Here is a 24,012-nt window from a genome sequence, read left to right on the forward strand (position 1 = left end):
TGGCAACACCCAGGCAGCTCCAGAAGTGGGGGCAGACCTACACCTCAGCTGCTGGGATGGAGGGCCTTCAAGCATTACTCCTCTTCTTGCATCACTGTCTCAAGATGTCAAGTCCCAGGAATGAGCATTCAATATTGTGTCAGGGAGAGAGATGGCTTCTATAGAGGGAGAGGGTCACCGGGAATTATCCCTCTACCAAGGCCACACTCAGTGAGTGAGAGGTAATGATGGCAGCTACCTCTTTTACATGAACTCATTGAATCCTCACCTCCCACCATCCCTGACACCCTCACTTCTTTCTAGTCACGTGGTGCTATATTAGTCTGCTAAGGCTGCCATAACAAAAGACTACAGTCTGGGTGGCTCGAACAACAGAAATATATTTTCTCGTAACCTAGAAGTCCCTGCTTAGATAACTCATACTTTGTTCTTTAAAATTCAATTTAAGTTTTGTTTTCTCTGTAAAACCTTCCCAGTTCCTCTCATTTTATTTAGATGCCATTTCTCTTTTCTTTCACAGCACTTTCTAAAATAGCTTTGTACATCTCCAATTTCCAAGCATGTAAATACAAAATTCCCTTCATATCCCTCCCAAAAGGTTGTGGCTTGCCCCAGTAAGGAGGTAAAAAAATCAAAGGCCTTATAACCAGTACTTGACAACAAACACTAGGAATTGTGCATGGGGTTTCCAAATAGGGTCGCATTAGCTATAATTATACTGCTTGACGATTAGTGGTTTATGTCTTTATCTCTAACTCAACACATACATTCTTTAGGGCAGAGATTGTGTGTTAGTTATTTATGCAACCCTGGAAAACAGAAGGTGGTCAACACATTTTGGTTGGTTGGATGAATAAATGAATGAATCAGGAGTTTACAAAAGTGGTTTCACACATTTTTCCATATGTTTATGAAGTAAGCAGAGTTTTGCTTCCCATGTTTAGATCTGTGTTAATGGAGAGTTTAAGTGACCTGGAAGGTCAGAAGTTAATTGAACCAGATTTGATATACTATATTATATACATTTATATATTATACGAGTACATTTTCTGTCTACTTTGGAGCTAATGCTGCTTTTTAAAGTACATTAATTCTTTCAGGATACAAGAATATCTTTTCATATATTATCCCATTTATCTAGGAGACTTAAAGGGAAGTTTCTGCTTTGATTTTGTTCTGAAAAAGATGGTATAACCTGCTACCCACCTAGGCTATATGGTACTAATCTTATGGGACCACCGTTGTGTATGAAGTCTGTTGTTGACTAAAATGTCGTTATGCAGTGCATGACTATAGTTGGAAAAGGAAGAACTATTTTAATAACTTTCTCAGATAAGTGTAGTTATTTTTCTTTGATATTACACCAAAACTCAACAAATGGTAGTTTTTTAAAGGTTAGCAGCAAGGTAGATTCTGAAGGTGTTATTAATGAATTTTTCATCGTGTTACTTTAAAATCTATTCATTTATTTTCCACTTTGAACTAATCTTTTACTAAAAAGGCATGATTTTGAACATAATGCGTAGTCACTTGGAAAATACTTTTTCACTGAGTTATACAGATCTTCCAAATGTTGGCATATTTTATTTCATAATAACAAAAATGTTATGTTCAATAATATCACCACCAATCACATCAGAAGAGTATTTAAGTATTGAGAACTGTCAAAGTCTTGATGGTAGATACAAAGTTTGCAAAATGATAATTTTTGGTTGAAAGTTCCAATATTATTATTGGCAACAAATACTGTCAGTTTTTCTTAAAGTGACAAGCTTGTTTTGCTCATTTCCAAGAAAGTGTCTGCCAAACACTCATTTGAGTAGCCATAGTTTGTCAGCCTTTTAAAGTAAAAATGGAGTTCCATGAACAAAGGGGCTAGTTCAGCTCACAACCCCATCAGTCCTGAAGACAACCATCACACTCAGTCTGCAGCGGAAGGGCTTTGTGTGTACTACCATTTGGTCACGTAGACTATTACAAAGACATGCACTCAAGGGTTAAAATTTAATAAAATTAGTAGTATTCATGCTTCATCAAGGGCATTCTTAAGTGGACCTGACACTGATTTTGCCGTGTGTGATGATGGAGAGGACAACCACGCCTTTGACAGTTTGATGGCTTGACTCACACCAAGTACCAGCAGTTTTACCCACCATTGCTTTTGCACCAACAATACAGAAGTCACATTGAAAAAGGTAAGTAACATCTTATCATGATTACGAAAATAGTTGTGATTGTCTGGGCTCCCTGAGCAGGTCTCAGGGACCCCTAAGGGTGTGGACCACACTTTGAGACCCACAGCTCTAACTGATTATTCCCTTTTACTGTATCTTAACTCTCTGTGTAAATATTGTTTCTTTCTATTAGTTTTTAAACGTGCTTATGTATCTCCCATATTGAAAAAAAGCCACCAAGATAAATCTTCCCTTAACCACGAGTGACCCACCAGAGGCCATTAAATCTATTTTTCCCTTTACAGCCAAATATCCTTAAAGAATCATCTCCATGTATTGTCTCTGCTTTTTTCATGATCCGTCCTTTCACACCCATTGCAATCTAGTTTCTGTCCCTATCTCTTCCTGTAAATTGCTCTCTTCAGGTTCCCAGGGCCTTCCCTGTTGTGCGACTCTAGAGGATATACTCCAATCCTTACCTTCCTTGACCCTCTGCAGCACCTGACCTCGCAGACCACCTGTGCATCATAATATGTGCCTGGCGTTGTGCTAAGTGCTTTACATGGGATAGCTCATTTAATCCTCGAGGCAACTCAAAGATGTAGCAATGAGTATTATTCCATCTCACAAGCAAGAAAACCGAAAAAATTGCCCAAGGTCATATAGCTCACAAGCAGAAGTGCAGAGTCTGCAACTCAGGTCTCCATGACCCCAAAGCCAGAGGTCTTAAGCACCACACCATACCTCCTTCTTGAAACACCCGCTTCTCTTTCCCACAACATCACTCTTCAGGTTTGTTTTCCTTCTTCTCTGGATGCTTTCTCTGTCTTCTTTATGTATGAGAAAAATGCTTGTCCCATGGTCTTGCTTTGCTCAAGATTCGAAGTCCTGGGCGAGCTCATTGAACTGGCCCCACCTGTCTTGTGCCCTGCCCCACCCTCCTAGAAGCCTTTCCTGCCCTCCAAATCTGGATTGGCTGGGCCCCTTAGTACTCTGAGCTTCCTCGCACATGGCGGTATTTTATGGTGCATTCCAGCTGCTAGTTCACATTTCCTCACTAAACTGCTGGCTCTGGGAAAGCGAAACCGTGTCTGATTTTCACCTTGAATCTCCAGAATCTAGCACGGGGCCTGGCACATCGTTGTCTCTCAATATTTGATGAATAAACAAATACACTGGAACCAATTGAGATGGGATATTCCTGAGGCGATGTGTATCTGGAAGTGGTTAATGGAGAAAGGCGCTCACAAGAGTGGTCTGAAAATTATAGAATTATTTTCATAGAAATAGTGTTTGAAGTTGCCAGAATGGGTTAGACACTATGGGAAAGGAAGAAAAAATTGCCGAGGACAGTACCTTGGGGAATGGGGAAATAAGAGCCAGTGAAGAACACAAACAGATGAGTTAGAGGTATAATACATGTGGGTACAATGCCACGAAAAACAAAAAAGGAGGGAACTTCATGGAATAGGGATACTCTGCGGTACAACTGTTGCAGAAACATTAATGGAAATAAAGATTTTAGAAAGGCCATGCAATTTTGCATTTATGAAATCATTTGGTGGCCTTTGAAAAAACTGTTTCAATGGAATAATAAGAATAAAAATCAGAGAATGAGGAAAGAGTGGATGGTGAAGAAGTGGATGTTGAGGGTGAAGGCAGGAGGTGGTTCAGTGGTTCTCAACCAGCTATGACATCAGTTCATCTGTATAGATGCAAAAATTACAGCTCCCTGGGTACCATTCTCAAGCTTTTCTGGTTCAGTAGATCTGGAATGGTGCTTGGGATTCTGTGATTTTAAAAAGCATCATGGGTGATTTAACCTCTGGTTGAAAATCACTAGTGTATATTCATCTCTTCATTAGTTTGGGTGGTGCAGAAAGAAGAAAATAGTAAGAGTTATGTACTGAGTTGTGTCCTCCCCAAAATTTATATGTTGAAGGTCTAACCCCCAATGTGACTGTATTTGAAGATGGGGCTTTAAAGAGATAATTAAGGTCAAATGAGGTCATAAGGGTGGGGTCATAATCTGATAGGAGACATTACAGGTCTCTCTCTTTCTCTGTGCATGTGCACCTAGGAAAGGCCATGTGAGGACTCCGAGAGAAGGCGGCTGTCTGCAAGCCAGGAATAGAGGTCTCACCAGAACTGAACCCTGCTGACACCTTGATCTTGGACTTCCAGGAAAGGAAGAGAGGATTCAGGAGGAAATGCCTTATACCAAGAAAGGATGAAAAAGGGAGGAAAATGAAGATTTATGTGTATCTCATGTGAAGGCGGTAAAAAGTGGTTAGCCCTTCAGGCTACACAGATCAAGGAATGTTTGATAGAGCAGCTCAGAAATCATTACAGAATTAATTAATTCAGAATAAAAGATTTGCGGTTTTTCTGGTGAAAGGCTCGGGCTCTGCTGTCCATCAGTACCTGTTATGCAGATCAGAAAATGTTGAAAGTGGCAGCAGCACTGTCTTCATACCCAGGCAATGGGGCCCTTCTCTGGTCCCCTGCTTTAAAAACCTCTGCCCTCTTCTGGTTGCACCATGTTCCTCCTCAGGCACATCGAGCACCTCTAGACCACACGCCCCATAACTGGGACTCTGGAATTCTCTGCTCTAAGGCCTGGCCCAGCCTCTTCTTTTGCATGTCTCTCCCCACCTGGACCACACTGCTGATGTGTGCAAACGTAGGTCCCAGCAGTGGCCAATGAAGAGCTGTTAGCAGATGCATGTCTATGGAGCTTGGACTGAAGGTCCACGCTCATGCATGCTAGACTCCTCATGGTGTAGCGTGGAGCTGTGACTGGGAAGAGAAGAGGGAAGCCCAGTCTTGAAAATATTAGGAGTGGACTTGATTACTCCAGAGTCAGAGAACTGAGCCAAAGAGAGAGAAGCTATTCCCGGGAAACAAGAGAGACATTTCAGAGGGAACATGTACTGCAGGTTCCATCATTTGCGTATATTAGTCAGTTCCTGGTAGGACTAGAATTAGCTAGAGCTGTGCAAATATTGTGAAGAAGACTCTTCAAAACGGGAACTTGAACAACTGCAGACCAAGAGATGGGGTGCTGTGTGCAATTAGTACCAAAGACTAGTGTCATAGAAGTCACCACTGTGACCATTTTGATGCAGACCCAATTGGAACAGGGTAATGTTGGACACAGAAGAACAGTAAAAGTAGTGGAACCAGGACCACAAAAAGGGACCTGAATGGGATGAACACAGAAAATCTTTTCTTACCTGTATTTGGCTACGATTTTCCCCAATTCTTTAGAAAACAGGAAATGGTAGTTCCTGTAGAAACTACATTAAATATTGTTTTTGCTTTCAGTCAGATACATATGTATTGAACAAACTGTTTCAGGTATTATGCGAGGTACTGATGTACATAAAATAGCATGAAAATAAATTCCTGAGGGGATCAGGTAGGAGAAGAGACTTCAGGTGGAGAAGATTGAAGATAGAGAAGATTTGGAGTAATTTGTTTAGAGAGTGTGCTAGGGAAGGCACATGAGACACCTAATAAGGTTTTGGTCAGCTAGGAGTCCATTTGAATTTAGCATGAATCTGTAGGGAGATCAGCAAAATTCTACAATTTTCTGTAGCATTGCTCTGCAGTCAGGAGGAAGAAGAGGAAAAATGAATGGAGGGGGTTATGTCAAAGTTGGCACAGTACCCACTTAAAAAAAAATCCAGTGCTTGGTGAGAACAGCATTGAAGTGGCTGGCCGTGCCACCTGGGCTATCTGTCTAGTAACTTTATTTATGAGCTCTTACTGTATGCCAATTTCTGTTCTAAAGTCTTTAAATGCATCATCTCTGGGTGGGGCAAGAGTCATGTGACTACAGGAGGGTTAGCAGGCTGGGGAAGATGGAAGCGCAGAGTGATTCCAGGGCTCAGTGAAGGTTCCAGAAATTTGTGTTCAGTTGGTTCACCTTACACTGGAGATGGATGGAATTTTAGTATGAAGAATTTAACTTTAAAGATTTGACAATTCCAGAATTCCTGAGATAGAGTATAGTGATCTTCTCTGAAGGTCATTAAAATGTTGGATGGACTATTTGGGCTGTTTTGCAATATTTTAGATATAGCCTTATTTAGAAGCAGGGTTATAAACAAGAGGATCACCCCAAATCTCTTCCTATCTTTAGGGATGTGAAATTAAGCTTGGTATTTTTTGTTTCGTTTTGATTTAGACTTCCAGTGATAAAAAAAAAAATGAGGTTTTGATCTCATTATTTAGAATTGAAAAGATAGATTTTCAAAGAAAATAATTTGGCTACCTGTACTGTGATTGAAAATTGTGACTGTCTGTGGCAATGTTCCCTTTATTAAAAAAAAAAACTCAATCCAGATTGGGTTAGTCTTCCATTTGGTTAAGGTTTAGTAACATGGCCACATCAGGGAAGCAATTTGCTATCATTTCCAGAAGATTTTAATTGGCATTTATAATAAGTAACTTTTAGACTTATGTACAGAGGCATTTGGAAAAAGCGACACAGATTTTAGCCCACCTGGCTTGTTTGCTTGTCTGTGGGTATAGAGCAATCTTAATTCAGATATCGTGAAAGTCAGTGGGCCATGTAGGCAGAATCTTCTGCGAAGCTGATTGTTCATGCACAGCAAAAACTCACTTTCAATTACTGAAATCAATTTTTTCCAATGCCTCAAAGCAGGGCCCATTTTGAGGCCTTTGAAAGCAATTTTTCATTTTATTTCTTTGCAAAATGACACATCACTCTGTTTGCTTGTAACAGAAGAGCTGACTTAAAGCAGTTTGCTGCTCTGGCTAGCTCTCTCTGCCTCTTCTACCCAGGACTCCATGATCCTCTACACCGTTCTGTGCCATATGGTAGAACCCTACAATGGCTTTCTAAATAGGAGATGTGTGGCAGAGTGATAAAAATGGAGTGAATTTATGATTTAACCAAGGAGATTCTTTCCCCAATATTGGTACTGATGTGATTGCACTGATTTCTTTGTCAATTTGGTTGCTTGGAAAATAAGAATTGAACAAATGGCTTTTAAAGAATTTTCATTTTCTACATATGTAGGTCACATACTCAAAATCTTATTTCTCAGTTTAAATAGTTTTTTAATATGTTATACCTCCATCAGTAATCTCTCAAGTGTAAGAAAAATATATTTTTTTCTCCTAGTGATAAATACTAAGTTCACTGCATTTCTTGGAATACAATATTGATCATTGATAGCCTCTACTCATTTCCCCAGTCCTCATCTCTGTAATATTAGCTGAATATGGAAAGATTGTGTGTGTGTGCGCGTGTGAGTGAAATAAAAGGGAAATCCATTGTGCTATATGGCTACTTTCCAAACAACAATTTTTGCCTTGCAAATGATAGTTTTAAGTACTTTGGATTCTTAAATTTAAAATCTATGTTCAGTGATGCATCTCAACAACAAAAAAACTAACAAACCAATTAAAAAATGGGCAAAAGACATGAACAAACATTTCTCCAAAGAAGATATACAGATGGCCAACAGGCACATGAAAGGATGTTCAACATCATAAGCTATCAGGGAAATGCAAATCAAAACTACAATGAGATATCACCTCACGCCTGTCGGAATGTGTTGGAGAGGGTGTGGAGAGAAGGGAACTCTCATACACTGCTGGTGGGAGTGCAAACTGGTGCAGCCACTATGGAAAACAGTATGGAGATTCCTCAAAAAATTAAGAATAGAACTACCATATGATCCAGCTATACCACTGCTGCGTATTTATCCAAAGGACTGGAAAACACCAATGCGTATAGATACATGCACCCCTGTGTTCATTGCAGCGTTATTCACAATAGCCAAGACTTGGAAGCAACCTAAGTGCCCATCAAGGGACGAATGGATAAAGAAAATGTGGTGTATATACACAATGGAATACTACTCAGCCATAAGAAAGGATGAAATCCAGCCATTTGTGACAACATGGATGGACATTGAGGGTATTATGCAAAGTGAAATAAGTCAGAGGGAGAAGGTCAAATACCATATGATCTCACTCATTATGTAGTAGATAATAACAACAACAAACACATAGAGACAGAGATTAGATTGGTGGATACCAGAAGGAAAGGGGGGAGGGAGGAGGGCAAAAGGGATAATCCAGCACATGTGTGTGGTGATGGGTTGTAATTAGTATTTGGTTGGTGAACATGATGTAATCTATGCAGAAATAGAAGTATAATGATGTGCACCTGAAATTTATACAATGTTATAAACCAATGTTACTGCAATAAACAAAAAAATAAAAAAACAATATAATAAAATCTACGTTCAGAAGCCTTGCTGTTGATACTAGAACATTAGTTACAGCCTCAAGTGTGAACCCCAATAAAGCCATATCCCAAAGCCTACAAAAGTGTATGAAAGATTCTCTGAAAACTATTTCTGTTTTCAGCCATGGGGTGAAATGGAGAGTTGGTGGGGAGGGGGTGGTTGGGAGGAGATGTCCAGGAGGACTGCCTTCCCTGACCCCAGGCAAGGTCAATGAGGCTTATGTAGGGGATGCCACTTTCTCCTTGCTCACGTAATGTCCAGAAGATGTGCTGACTAGTCCGCAGTTCTCCAGAACTGCTACCTTGGTTCTCAGAGAGTGCTCTCGGATATCTTTACACAACCCTAGAGGAAAACTTCCCGAACATATACTGTGTGCCTGAGCCCTCCTGGTGTCTGGGTATGAACAGTAGTGAGAGACTAATGACTAAAAGTTGTTTTGTATTTTGATTTTTTCTGCCATTTTGTTTTTAAAAAATGTTTGCATTTTCAAGAAAATCACTATTAACTGTATATGTCAATTTTGTTGTTAAAAATTAGTACTGATCTCTTGATTTTATTTTGGGCCATAGGCTTGCAAATGTCTATTTAGGATTGCAGTAAGTAAAGGTCCATGACTCAGATTTACAGAATATTGGATATTGTCTAGTCCAATGCCTTCACTTTTCAAAAGGTGAAACAGTGTCCCAGAGAGGTTTATTGATAAATGTAGAGAGTTGTGTTTTTAACTATAACTTTATACCAGAATCTTTCACAAAACTTTTAATTTGGGTTTTGTTATGATGTTTAAGTATCTAATACTTGGTGAGTGTGGAGACTGAAGATGATTTACTAGATCAAAAGTTTGCACAGCATCTAATAACAGAGAGCTTATTTCTTCTTAATTTTGTCTTGCTTTGCTTCCACATACATTAGCTACTTGTAACTCTACCCTAGATGAGATCTTAACTTTTACCTGAGCATGAATTTGCCCTGTTCATTCCTCCAACATGCTAGGAGCCGTTAGATAAGTTCTTTCATAAGCCACAATCGTTAAATAAGTTTCCACTGAGCTTAATCTTTGAGCCACAAAAAAGAAACCAGACATGATTGCAACTCATGAGATGAGATAAATACAGGTGAAACAGCAAATAACATCATCTTTCAAGTTATTTTTATATGATGGCATAATAGGCCAGTTTGTGTATTATAGATAATAAATAGGGAGGGCATATCTGAGTTGAGTCTATTTAAGATCAGAATCTGGTGATGTGTTCATTGAACAGCTGGCAATTGCTTTCTTGGTTTACCCATTCAGACTACTTATCCTATTGAGGAAATGAAGATAGAAAAGGTCGGTGGCTTCATTTTACACTGATACTTTGGAATAGAGAACACGGGCTGTGTTGCACAGTAAAAGCCGTGGATGGACAATTTTCAGACCAGTTAGGATGTCTGCATTAGAGAATCCCCAAGACAATGTCTGCCATTATCTTTATAACATGCAAGTGATCTTTGTTCAACTATGTGCCCAATCACTGCAAAAGCTGCCTACAGGGCGGTTCATGGACAGGGTTAAAGAGAAGGGTGCATGTTAAGAAGCTCAGTTGCATTTGGAGAGAAGATGTGACAAAGTAGGTTGCGAGGTTTACTGGTCACAATCCCAAAATTGGAATGAAAGCGTTACTCTTTTGTTCAGCCTTCAAGTTGGGAGTTTGCCCTGCAAGAGACAGTCAACTGCTGACTTGACTTGAATGCACTTGGAAAGAGAAGAACGCAAATGAGCCATGAACAGGAGAAGAACGCCAGGTTTTCTGGAAACATCGCCAAAACCCAACAATTTCTCAGAATTTTCAGAGGCGCCAGAGGAGTGTTTGCATTTCAATGGAAAGAGTTCTGAAAGCTCTCGAGACTGTTCCCAGTTTTACTTTTTCATTGAAAAGAAAACACCATTGCTGTGAATAAGAGACAGAAGCACTTGCTAGGGCTTTGTTAAGAGTTAAGAAAAGGGACCTCTGGGAAATTTTAATTGTTCAATTCTTTGCCACAAAGTCAAGACAAAGGGGGTCGAGTCATAATGGCAAATAGAAAATAAACGTACTGTTAGCTTTAATACAAAAGTACCCAATGCTTGGAGCCGCTTTCCCCTAGCATGGCTTTGAAAGACAGACAGAACTTTCTAGGTTTAAAGAGATGTAGTAGCAACAAATTGCAATAACATAATGATACTCCTCATAAGCACATACTCATCATAAATATTTACTCTTTCACACATTACAAATACCTGGTTCAGTAGCTTGGAGATTATAGTACTTATGAGATACAATTTTTGAAAAAAGAATACTACTGTTTCCACTGGAGTTTTGGAAGGATTTTAAGTAGATCTAAGCAACAGTCAAAAGTAGAAAAAACTCAGTGTAGCGAACAAAATTATTTAGGTCTAATTCTACCACAAGTTTGAAGGTAGCACGGTCCAATAGAAATATAATGCGAGCCACGTATATAACTAAAATTTTCTAGCAGCTGCATTAAAAAAGTAAAAACAAACAGGTAAACTTAATTATAACACTGTATTTTATTTATCCCATTGTATGTAATCCCATATTATCACTACAATATATAATCGCTATAAAAATTAGTAATGGAAAACTTTTACATTTTTTTCTTACTGTGTCCGAATTTTAGTATTCTGTATTTACAGTATCTCTCCATTTGGATGCTAAATTTTCATTGGAAATACTTGATTTGTATTCAGATGTCATAAATCTTAACAGTTGAAAAAGTAGATTCACAAACACACTTTAAAAATTTCCAATAACTGAACCGAGTAACAATTTTTTATTTTGAATTAATTAAAATTCAATAAAACTGAAAATTCAATTTCTGTTTCACTAGCCCCATTTCAGGTGCTTAATAGCCAACATGTGGCTAAGTGGCTACTGTATTAAACAGTGCAGCCCTAAGAAGGTGCTAGACTTTTTTTTATTATGCTTTAATTTCATTGTTTCAAATATTAGCCAATCAAGTGAGCTTTTTGTGTGTGTGTGTGCTTTCTGTGTGTGTGTGTGTGAAGATTAGCCCTGAGCTAACATCCAATGCCCATCTTCCTCTTTTTGCCAAGGAAGATTGGCCCTGGGCTAACATCTGTGCCCATCTTCCTCTACTTTATATGGGACACCGCCACAGCATGGCTTGACAAGCAGTGCGTGTGTGGGCGCCTGGGATCCAAACCCGCGAACCCACGAACCCCGGGCCGCCCCAGCAGAGCAGCGCACCTAGGTGCTACGCCACTGAGCTGGCCCTAATCAAGTGAGCTTTTGAAAGTGACTGATGATGTCCTTTTTATGTAAAGATATTTTGGGGGTAATATAAATGTTGTATAAGCTTTGACCTGTCTTTTGCTATAGGGATCTGTTTCTCCATTTAAGATTAAGTATGCATATATTGCTAGAATTTTTCTAAACCTTGAGCAAGCTTGACCTGTGGGGCACAGAGAGTCACCTGGTGGTGGGGTTCAGGGGATGGGAGAGGAAGATGAGGAGGTAAAGCAGGGTCAGAAAGAGATGCATTTTTCCTCCAGGCTCAGAAATAAAACATCATCTTTTAGGTAACATGACATCACTACCTATTTTCTGATTATTAAAATAATGAATCTTTATTATAAAAAATTAACAACATCCAGATAAGCCTGAAAAGATAATAGAAATCATCCGTGATTCCACCACGCAGAGATAACTACTGGTAACAGTGAACATACTTCTTTTTCATCATATAAGTTTATTCATACAATATTCTATAGCGAATTCTATAGCACTTTAGGAGGTCCTATCCTGATGGCTTGTAGGGAAATGTTGCTTAATAATGAATAATATCTCAGTCTTAAAAATACTTGCTTTCTGTTTCAACATTCAGTCTTTTCAGAGTTTAAGTCCCAGTCAAGGCTGGTTGAAATAGTTTCTTTTGCATGAGCTAGACTCAGTCTTTCAGATTTCCGCTTCTTTCTCTTCTCTTTTCCAAGGTGAGAATTGAGTGTATGAAGCAAGTTATGAGCCCTTCTGGCAATGAGCCTGACCTCTGGGGCACAGGGACTGTTCTGCTCTACTCCTGACCAGAGACTGCAAGATGCCCCTGGTTCATCTGGTTTCTTGATGTGATGTATTGGTACCCACTGCTGGAGTCCCTAGTGCTTCTCATTTGCTTCCAAATAAGTCTGTATCTCTTAGTGTCTCTTCATCTCAAATCTGGCAATTCCTTTATCCTCCCAGCTCCTGCGTGGCCCCTCCATGGGGCTCATGGAAACCTCTGGATTCCCTCTAGGCGTCATACAGGCCACAAGGAGCCAGAAGTGCTCCTTTAGACTCACCTTACTAGTTATCTTCCACTGCTGCCCAGTGGCACCATCCCCCATGCCCTGCTGGAAATTGCTAAAAGTATGGCATTTCCAGGAGCCCTATCGCCTCCTCCCAGTATGCCCAGGTCACTGTGCCACTAGTCCTCTCCAAACATCCCCAGGCCAGGTGACTTACTTTTGGCTTCTTCTACCTCTCTCTCTGTTCCCTAAAGTGTTTGGGCAAGAAAGGGTGGGCTTAGTTCCTCTGGGTCAGCAATTCTCAAAGTATGACTTACAGGCCCTAAGACCTTTTCAGGGGGTCTATGAGATCAAAACTATTTTCATAAAAATATTGAGAAATTCTTTCTCCTGTTCACCATGTGACATTTACTCTGATGATGCAAAAGCAACAGAGGTAAAACTGCTGGCTCCTTAGCACTAATCGAGGCAGTAACTCTGAACTCTACTAGTAGTCATTGTATTCTTAACACCACCCTCAGTAAACACAAACACACACACACACACACACACACGCACACAAAACCCCAAGAGACAAGAAGAAATTAAAACAAAAAGAACCCACTAGTTTCACTTAAGAATGTCCTTGATAAAGCAGAAAAAAATTATATTAAATCTTGACTTTTGATTACACATCTTTCTAATATTCTGTATTCTGTGTGGCTAACCAGGAAGTACAAATAAAGTACTTCTCTTTCATATTGAAACATGATTGTTGTTTTGAGGAAAAGCACTTATGTAATTATCTGAGTTGTGAGCTGAATTAGCAACTTTTTCCATGGAACACCATTTTTTACCTGAAAGAACAAGTGATAAACTATGATGCTATAGTAAACTATGATAAACAGATAAACTATGATTAGTAGACTTGCATTTTTGGTGGACATTTTCTCAAAAATGAGTGAAGTGAGACCGTCATTTCAAGGAAAACAACTGAAAGTATTTGTTGCCAATAATAAAATTTGAGCTTTCAACCAAAAGGTAGAAGTTTAGAAAACTTGTATCTACCACAATGAACTTGATAGTTTCCCAATATGTAAAGATTTTTTTGATGAGATTTGTGATGATGGAAACTGATGTGATTTTTGACATTGTATAGTAGAATATGTCAACATTTGGAAAATCTACATACCTCAGTGAACTAATATTCTCCAAATGATCAATGAATTCATGATGTTTAAAATTATGCATGGTTTAAAGATCTATTCAGAGTTCAAGATAAATGAATGGACTCTAATGTAACAGTATAAATGTTCATTTATTTTGTTTCAGATTCCATATTGTAACTAACATTTAAGAAATTATTTATTGTTGAGTTTTGGCATAGTAACAAAGGGGAGAATATCCATAAATATCTGAAAAGGCTGTTAAAATACTTTGTTTTCCAGCTACACACCCGTGTGAGGCTGGACTTGTTTCTTATACTTTAACCAACACAATATATCACAACAGGTTGTATGGAGAAACAGATATGAGGATCCAGCAGTCTTTCATTAAGCCAAACATTAAGTAGATTTGCAAAAATATAAACAATGCCATTCTTCGTACTCATTCTTTTTGGGTTTGAAAGTTTGTTTTTCATAAAAATATGTAATTTATGTTAATGTAGTGGATTTGTTGTTATCTTAGGTGCATTAATAAATAAATATTTTAAAATTTTCTCAGTTTTAATTTCTTTCTTTCTTTTTTTTTTATTTTGGTGAGGAAGATTGGCCCTGAGCTAACATCTGTTGCCAATCTTCCTATTTTTGCTTGAGGAAAATTGTCCCTGAGCTAACATCCATGCCAATCTTCTTCTATTTTGTATGTGGAACACTGCCACAATGTGGTATGATGAGCGGTGTGTAGGTCTGCGCCTGGGATCTGAACCTGTGAACCCAGAGCCACCAAAGGGGAGCATGTGAACTTAACCACTATGCCACTGGGCTGGCCCCTCAGTTTTAATTTCTAATATGATGTCTTAGCTTGGGCAGCTATAACAAATTATCATAGACTGGGTGGCTTAAACAACAGACATTTACTTCTCACAGTTCTAGAGGCTGGAAGGCCAAGGTCAAGGTGGCAGTAGAGTCAGTGTCTGATGAGAACTCTCTTCCTGGTTTGCAGATGGCGATCTTCTTGCTGTATCGTTACATGGAAGAGAGAAAGTTCTCATGTCTCTTCCTGTTATTATAAGGGCATTAGCCCATCGTGAAAGCCCCACCCTCATGACCTAATCTAACTCTAATTACCTCCCAAACCCTGCACTTCCTAACAACATCATATTGGGGATTAGGGCTTCAGTATATGAATTTTGGGTTGACTCAAACATTCAGTCTATGGCACATGGTAACTATCAATAGATATAATCCACATAAACAAATATCTACCAATAGTTAAAATAGTAGAAATTATTAGGGTCCTCAATAATTTTAAAGAGTTGTGAAGGAGCTCTGAGATCAAAAGTTGGAGAAGCACTGCTCTCTCTTGTTTCCTGAATTTTTGTTCACATCTAAGCAACTCTATATTCTGGTCACCAAAGTGGCTTCTTATATGTTAAGGGCATAGATGGGAGCTAAAAGAACTTTTAAAAGTCAGTTCTTGTCTTGGTAAAGAGTGACTTTCAAGACTATTTCAAAAATTCCATTTCAATAGCCAAAAGCTGAATATTGTCTTTATATTTCTTCTTTCTGTTGGAACAGGTCTAATCCTAGGTGCCCAGCCCACCTCCAACCAAGCAGATGATACCTCAATCTGACCACAGACAGGTCACATACACAGAAATGCAAGAAAAAAGGATCTTACTATGTTTAAAAAACATTACCCCAGTAATATACATATTTTAAAATATACATATGGTATTTAAAAATGGAAATTCTTCTGGGCCTAGGAATAAATTTAACTGAGGAGGTGAAAGACCTGTATTTTGAAAGCTGTAAGACATTGATGGACATACTCCTTTATAATTTGTCCGACTCAAATATCATGGAATGTTCCTCTAAAGTGTGATTTGTGGAGGTTGTATAGTATTCTACTTTAAGTCATAGCCCAGTTCATTTACTGTGTCTCCTGTCATCAGCAGGATTTAGGCAGAGGAATGATATTTATGTTCCAAGAAGGAAACTCTAATGACAATATTGAGACACCCAGGGAGAGCTGTCAGAAATCTATTGCAGGAGGCCCGATGAGGTAGATACAGTGATGGCCTCAGATGAAGCAGTGGCTTTGGGATTGTGTAGGGGAGGGAGGTGGTAGTACATTAAGGTGGACAACTGAATGAGGGGAAAAAAGAGAGAGGTATGACCTCTCCTATATTTTTCTAGTGACTGAAGGGCCTGTAGTAAATCCAGGTGGCAATGTTCAGTAGGTAATGGTGCATCTTTCATTCTTTTTTATTTTGAAATATTTAGTGTTTTAATAACTGTTTACCATAAAATGTAGGGTCTACCTTTAAATGCCTCCATTTGTATTTACACATGGCTTCTTTCCACAAAGGATTTGAGGGTAACTACGGTCACAAGCATTATAAAAACAGTAATGGCAATAACGATAATAATAATAATAATAATAAATGCAGTAGGTAAGCAGATTTGGCAACTCAACTTTATCCTGAATTTTAAAATCTGTCATTCAGGAAAATTAAAAAACACAGCACAAAAGATTGGATTTTCTTTTGTCATTTTCAATGTAAAGATGATTGCAGTTATTTCAGGTTTCTTGTGCTAAAAATTTACAGTCTTAATCTTTTTTATAAAAATTTCTTAAAATCTATACCCGCTATGGTCACTGGTAATGTCAGAAACAGATAGCTCAGGACAGGCATTTCAGTTATTTATAATAAAATAGTTTCAAAACTTTTTTAATGATAATATTTCAATAATCTAAAACTGATTTTAATTTTAAAAATTAATTTCCCAGAAAAAATGACTTCAGATTTAAAATATTTAAAAATGTGTTTTTAACTTTTAGGAGTATAATTATTTCATATGTAAGTTGACATAAAGATCATTGGTAACAATCTTTTGTTTTACTGTAAAAAGTCAATTAGTCAAAAAATCAACTTATGAAGCTGTTTCATTCATTCAATTCATTCATTCTTCAAATGTTCAATGATTCCTAAATTACATTTCAGATTCTGGGCTAAATATTCATTATATAAAAATGATAACATCTTACTTTAGGAGCTTGAAAGTCTTGTGGGAATCTAACAAAATGAAACAACTAGTAAACAATGCTATAAAAACTAAAACACAGGTATTTTGGATCTCCTGGTATTTAGTTAGGATTGTGTCAATCAGACTGAGATTTGAAAGAAGTAGAAATCATAGTTCTAGCTTTAAGGGAGAATATTCTAGAAGTAGACTGAATTATTGTTCACCAGTATCTGGTGTCCCCTTTGTGGGAGACTTAACGTCTCCCCACCTTGCTGAACTCAAGCTTGACCACGACAGTCACTTTGGCCAAGAAATGTGAGAAATAATGATGTGTTACTTCCAGGCAGAAGCTTTAAGAAGCAGCAACAGTACATGAGAGTTCAGTTGTTCCACAACCTCTCCAACATTTGTTGTGTATGGAGTGATATCTTATTGTGGTTTTCATTTACATATCTTTGATGACTCGTGATGGTGAGCACTTTTGGGCTATTTTTAATTGGGTAGTTTTTCTTTTTATTATTAATTGTAAGAGCTCTTTATATTTCCTGGATACCAGTCATTTGTCAGATAGGTGTTCTGTGAATATTTTCTCCCAATCTCTGGCTTGCCTATTTATTTTCTTACCAATGTCCTTTGATGAAAAGAATTTTTTACAAATTTATTAAATCTAACATTTTTTTCTTCTGTTATGTCTATCTGCTGTCTGTGAAACCTATCTAAGAAAGTTTTGCCTACCGTCAAGTCAAAAAGATATTTTCCTATTCTTTTATTAAGTGTTTCATGGTTTTAGCTTTTAGGTTTAAGTCTATGATCCATCTCAGATTAATTTTTGTATATAATGTGAGGTAGAAGCCAAGGTTCATTTGTTTCCATGTGGATATCTAGTTGATCTAGCTATGTTTGTTGAAAAGACTTTCCTTTCCTCATTGGATGGCTTTACTGAATTTGTCTATAATCAAAAGGTCATATAGGAGTGGGTCTATTTCATTGTTTTGTTTATTTATCATATCTTATGCCAGTATTTCACTGTCTTGATTATTGTAGCTTTGTAGTAAGTCTTCAAATCAGGGAGTGTATTTCCTCCAACTTTATTGTTTTTCAAGATTGCATTGAGTAGTCTAAGTCCTTTGCATTTTCATACAAATTTGAGAAACAGCTTTTCACTTTTTACCAAAAAAAAATTGAGATTTTGATTGGAATTGTGTTGAATCTATAGATCAAGCTGGGGATAATTGATGTATTAATAATATTGAGTCCTCCAATTTATAAGCATATAAATAAGTCTTTAATTTTTTTTCAGCAAAATCTCATGGTTCTCAGTGTAAAAATTTTGCACACTTTTGTTGTTTATTCTTTAGAGTTTTAGTTTTTACACTACTGTAAATGGAATTAGAAAAATTTTCATTTTCTAGTTGCTGATAGTATTAAAAATGCTATTGATGTTTATATATTAACCATATACCTTGTGATATTGATAAATTTACAAATTAATGCCAGTAGTTGTTTGGCAGATTCCTTTGATTTTCTACATATGCTATCAAGTTATTTGCAAAAAGAGACAGTTTTCATTCTTCTGTTGTGATATTTAAGCCTTTTACTTCTTTTTTCTTACCTTATTGCAATGGTCAGGATCTCCAGTACAACATTGAATAGACGTGATGAGAGTGACTGTCTTTACCTAGTTGCCCCCATCTTTGGAGGAAAGCATTTGATTAAGATAAGCATTATCTTAATCAGTTTGTGATAGTTACCTTCAATTTCTAGTTTTCTGAGAGTTTTAAATAATCATACATGAGTGTTGAATTTTATCAAACACTTTTTCTGCATCTCTTGAAATGACCATATGATTTATCTCCTTTATTTTATTAATTTTATGAATTACATTGATTGATTTTTGAATGTTAAACCAACATTACATTTCTTAGCTAAATCTTACTTCTTCATGTGTGTTTTCCATTTTGTATCTTGCTGGATTTGGACTTGCTAGTCTCATAAAACAAACTGACATGTATTCCTCCTCCTCTACTTTCCAAAAGGTTTTATGTAAAATTAGAAAAATTTTTCCTTAAATGCTGAATGAATCTACCAGTAAAACCACTTGGCCCTCAAATTTCCTTAATGGGGAAGTTATTTTTAAATAATAAATTCAATTTCTTCAATAAATATGGGATTATTTAAATTTTCTGTTTCATCTTATATCCTATTTTGGTAAGTTGTATTTTTCAATGAATTTTTCTATTTTATCTAAGTTGTCAAAATTTTTGGCATAAAGTTGTCCATAATATTCTCCTATCATCCTTTTAGTATCTATAGGGTCTTTTGTTCCTGACAATAGTAATTTTTGCTTCTCTCTTTTTATTGATCAATCTAGCAAAATATTTCTCAATTTTGTTGATATTTTCAAGGAACAAAATTTTGACTTTATTTGTCTTCCATTTATTGATTTCTTCTCTTGTATTTATTATTTATTTCCTTCAACTTCTCTTGGGTTTACTTTGTTTTTCTTTTTCTAGCTTTTTAAGTGGAATTTTGTGTCGTTGATTTTAGACCTTTCATATATTCTGATAAAATCATTTAAGGAGGAATCTAAGCACTACCTTAGTTGCATCCAACAAAATTTGGTTATATTATATTTTTATCATTCAGTATGCAATATTTTCACATTGCTTTTGTAATTTATTCTTTGACCCATGGATTATTCAGAAGTGTGTTGATTGTTTTCCAAATATATGGAGTTTCATTAGATATCTCATTGTTATTAATTTCCAATTTATTTTCATTGTGGTCAGGGAACATACTCTAGGTTTAATCTTTTTAAATTTATTGAGACTTGTTTTATAGCTTAACATATGGTCTATTGTTTGAGGATTTTTTACATCTATGTTTATAAAAATATTGGTCTGTAGTTTTTCTTTATTTTAATGTCTTTATCTGGTTTTTGTAATGCTACCTCATAGAATGAGTGGAAATTTTTCTTCTGCTTTCTGGAAGGGATCATGAGAACTGTATCATTTCTTCCTTAAATGTTTGGTAGAATTCACCAGTGAAACCATCTGGGCCCGGTGCTTTCTTTTTGAAAGATTATTAATTACTGATTCAATGTCTTTAATAGGGCTATTCAGGTTATTTTTATCTTCTTCTGTGAGTGTTGGTAGTGTATCTGTCCAAACATTGGTCCATTTCATCTAATTATCAAGTTTTCAGGCACAGAGTTGTTTGTAGTATTCCTTTATTATCCTTTTAATGTCTATGAAATTAGCAGTGATGATCCTTTCTTCATTTATGACATTCATAGTTTAAAATAAGTAATCTAAAAATAATTCATCTCCTGCTCACTACAATTTTTCTGAATCCAAACACATTCCTCCCTTTTTCAGTCTACAAAAGACTTATATGCCAATCAAGGCTAATCTTCCCAATTGTCTTTTGGATTCTCATCTTCTGTTTCCTCAAGGACTTTCCTCCATCAATCATTCTTTTCCCTCCTATGTCTTCTTCTTTTTTTAAAAAAAATTTTATTTATTTATTTCTTTTTCCCCAAAGCCCCAGTAGATAGTTGTATGTCGTAGTTGCACATCCTTCTAGTTGCTGTACGTGGGACGCAGCCTCAGCACGGCCAGAGAAGCGGTGCGTCGGTGCGCGCCCGGGATCCGAACCCCGGCCGCCAGCAGCAGAGCGTGTGCACTTAACCGCTAAGCCACGGGGCCGGCCCTCCCTCCTATGTCTTCAACCTCTTCATTTTTTCTGGTTATTTCTCCTTACATAAACACATGCTTAAGTTTCTCCCATCCTAAAATAAAACAAAACCCTGTAGCTACCATCCTCTATTCTCCCTTATATAATCAAAACTCTTGAAAGAATAGTCTATACTTTCTGTCTAAATTCTTCATCTTTCATTTCACTCTTTAATCAACTCAGTCTGATTCTTACAAGCCACACACTCAGGTGTGTACAGGTTATAATTTCTTTGGTTTTCTGTGACGTATCTTAATTGCTTATTGGTGAATTGGTGAATTCCGAGTGAACTCAGTCTCTTAGGGTTTTCTCAGTATCTCATAGGTAATCTCTATCAATATTAGGGTTCACCCTTTCCCTAAACGCACTTTCCAAGGTGACCTTTAACTTCTGAGCAGCAGAAAAACCATCACAGCCTCTGGAAGGAAGTACCCTCCAGCGCCTCCTTCTGGCTTGTGTTACCACCTCTGAGCTGTCCACAGCTGTACTGTGATTTCTGGTAGCTGATACCTGTCATTCTGGCATCTTCTGAGATGAATGTTATTACGTCATAGTGTCTCTGGTTATTGGCCCGCATGCTCGGAGTCCTCCTCACCTGTGTGGGCCCCTTTAGGTCCACTGCCTGCTCACTGCCTTTCCATGCTGTTCTGGGTGACAAAGGGCGCAGAGAACTGTGCAGCTTGCCTGCTGTTCCCTGGAGACTGGGGAGCTGTCTCAGGTTCTCTTTCCCAGATCTGCTTGCTCACCTGCCATTTTGGCTGTTTTGTAACTCCAGCAAGTACTTAATAATTGTTTAAGAATGTATGGAGATAAAAGGAGGCATTGTTGCTATTAAAACTGCTTGCCAACTTCTTTATGGAGCTAGCATGAGATTAAGTCATTTGGACCGCTCTTTGATAAAAGATGTCCCATATGAATATCTTAAAAGGAATGTTTTCTTTTAATCACATCTTTAATTTCTCTATAATAAAGCAAACCACAGATGTAAGAGTCACCTATTTTAAGGTTTCATTGTTGCAAAACCTCTTACTGTTGTCTTTCTTTCCTTTTCAGAGATGAAAGGGAATTTAGAGATAACTAAATCCCCTTCATGATTTTTCACAGGAGAAAACTGAGGTCCAATGGAGGAAATGACTTGCCAAAATTTAGACACAGGTTAGATTTGATCCAGGTCTCCCAACTCCCAGTCTGGAGCTCTTTCTAATTCATTGCACTTCTCCTTCTCTATGTACAACTGCCAAGGAAATCTTCCTGGAACGCTGCTTTGAACCTGTCATTCTCCTATTCAAAAACTCTCAGTGTCTCACTGTGGACCACTAAATAAAGCACCAACTCTGAAGCCCAGAAATAAGTCCCCTGATCTATTCCCTCATCCTACCTTTCTTCTCCCCTAAATCCTACTCACATTCCAGCCAATCTGGAATGTTACTCACTATCAGAAGCCACTCTATGCTTTCTTTTAAACACACCGTTGCCTATACTGTTTGTTCTCTGCCTTGAAAGATCCTTTCTTTCTATTTCTCCACTTTAGTAGGAATCCAGTTCAAGCTTTAAGATGTAGCTAGAATGCCATTTCCTTAATATATTATTCCTGAATCTCTCCACTCATGGATGTAATTTCTCCTTCCTTTAAATTATCATAAAATTTTCTTTAATGTTATTGTATGAAATTGATCACATTCTGAGTTTCAAAAAATTTATATTTCCCCTTCTAAATTATATGATCTTTGGCACGGAATCTTATTCATATGCTTATCTCCTAAAGAGTTTGAGTGTACAAAGGAGAGGCCAAATAGATCTTTTAAAATTAAATTAAATATAATGGGAAAATATAAAGAATAAATCAGCACAAGCAAAGCTAGAATAATATAAATTACACTTATGAGAGCTTAGTAGCTTTATTTTATCTGAGTTTGTGCCACTAACTACTCATAAAAATGGATGATTCCCTTTTGAAAAGAGCATCTTAAATTCAATTTTAACTTGTAATTTTAGGGAATATGAAAACACTTTCAAATATTCCTGTGAAAAATGAAAGGTAGACAGTTACCTTTTATAGGATGATTTAGTTTAGTATGACTTATAGGTGAAAGACACACTAGATGTCTTGGATTGCCTCCATCAGCTTCTCTGACTCCTGGGCCAAGTGTAGTTTTAGCTCCGTGAGGAAGGGTAGCAGCTTCTCATGAGGTCACTCGCATTAGCAAAGCTGGAGGCTTGGAGGCCATGAGAGGTGGGTGCGGGTTACACTTTGTCCTCGATCTCCTCCACTTTATGTCTATCTTTCCTCCCCGACTGCCTACTCTGCTCATTCCAGGACCACTCCAGATGCAAACGTGACAGCCATACATAGACTGTTTAACCAGTTCCCACAATGGTATAAGGTTGAATCCCTAAGATAAATCCCTTATTGTATACCGGTCATAATGGTCTATTCATTGACCAAACTTGGACTGACACAAAATTTGGTACTGAAAAAACAAAAACAGAACCTTAAGGATGGGTTCTCTGAATTGATTCTGGCTTATCTGGAATTGGTTCTCTTAACTGATTAGATTTAAAAGCATTAATGACACAGATTACAGTAATAAGGGGGACACAGGTAGTTCATCACATTCAGTGGCAAACATTTAACTAAATTTGCATCTGTAATCAAGTGCCTATAGAACGTATGGCTTTAGATGACCAAGTATTTGCTACCATTTCAGTGGAAATAAGGAGTATAATGGGCTTGGTTGCTTGCTTCTAAGTATGCTGGAGAACTTGGGGAAAGAAAATGATGAATTTAGTGCTTTAAATTCCCAGCACAAGATCTATATAAGGGACCTGAAAGTCTCTATGAGTGGCCCCCACCCCCCGCCCAAATACCGTTGTATTCTGTTGCCGCAGGGCTGAGATTTCTGAAAATCAAACCCAAATTCTAATCCTGTTGGTAGCTGAATTACAATACAAAATGAATTCTCAACCTCACTGGATCTCTTTTTTTTTTTTTTTTTGTGAGGAGATCAGCCCGGTGCTAACATCTGCCAATCCTATTTTTTTGCTGAGGAAGACTGGCCCTGGGCTAACATCTGTGCCCATCTTCCTCCACTTTATATGGGACGCCGCCACAGCATGGCTTGCCAAGCAGTGCGTCGGTGTGCACCCAGGATCTGAACCGCCGGACCCTGGGTCACAGCACTTAACCGCTTGCGCCACCAGGCCGACCCCCTCACTGGATCTCTTATATTAAATAGGGCATTGATGGGGAAGGAGAGAATTCTAAAAATCGGAATGGAGAAATACGGGCATATTCTCATGAAGCTCAGGATCTGGAATCCTTAAATTTTGCTGATACTCTTCTGCCAATAGGTGCA

The sequence above is a fragment of the Ceratotherium simum genome, chromosome 14, assembly GCF_057802395.1.
Source record: "Ceratotherium simum simum isolate JZ-2026a chromosome 14, ASM5780239v1, whole genome shotgun sequence".
NCBI lineage: Eukaryota > Metazoa > Chordata > Mammalia > Perissodactyla > Rhinocerotidae > Ceratotherium > Ceratotherium simum.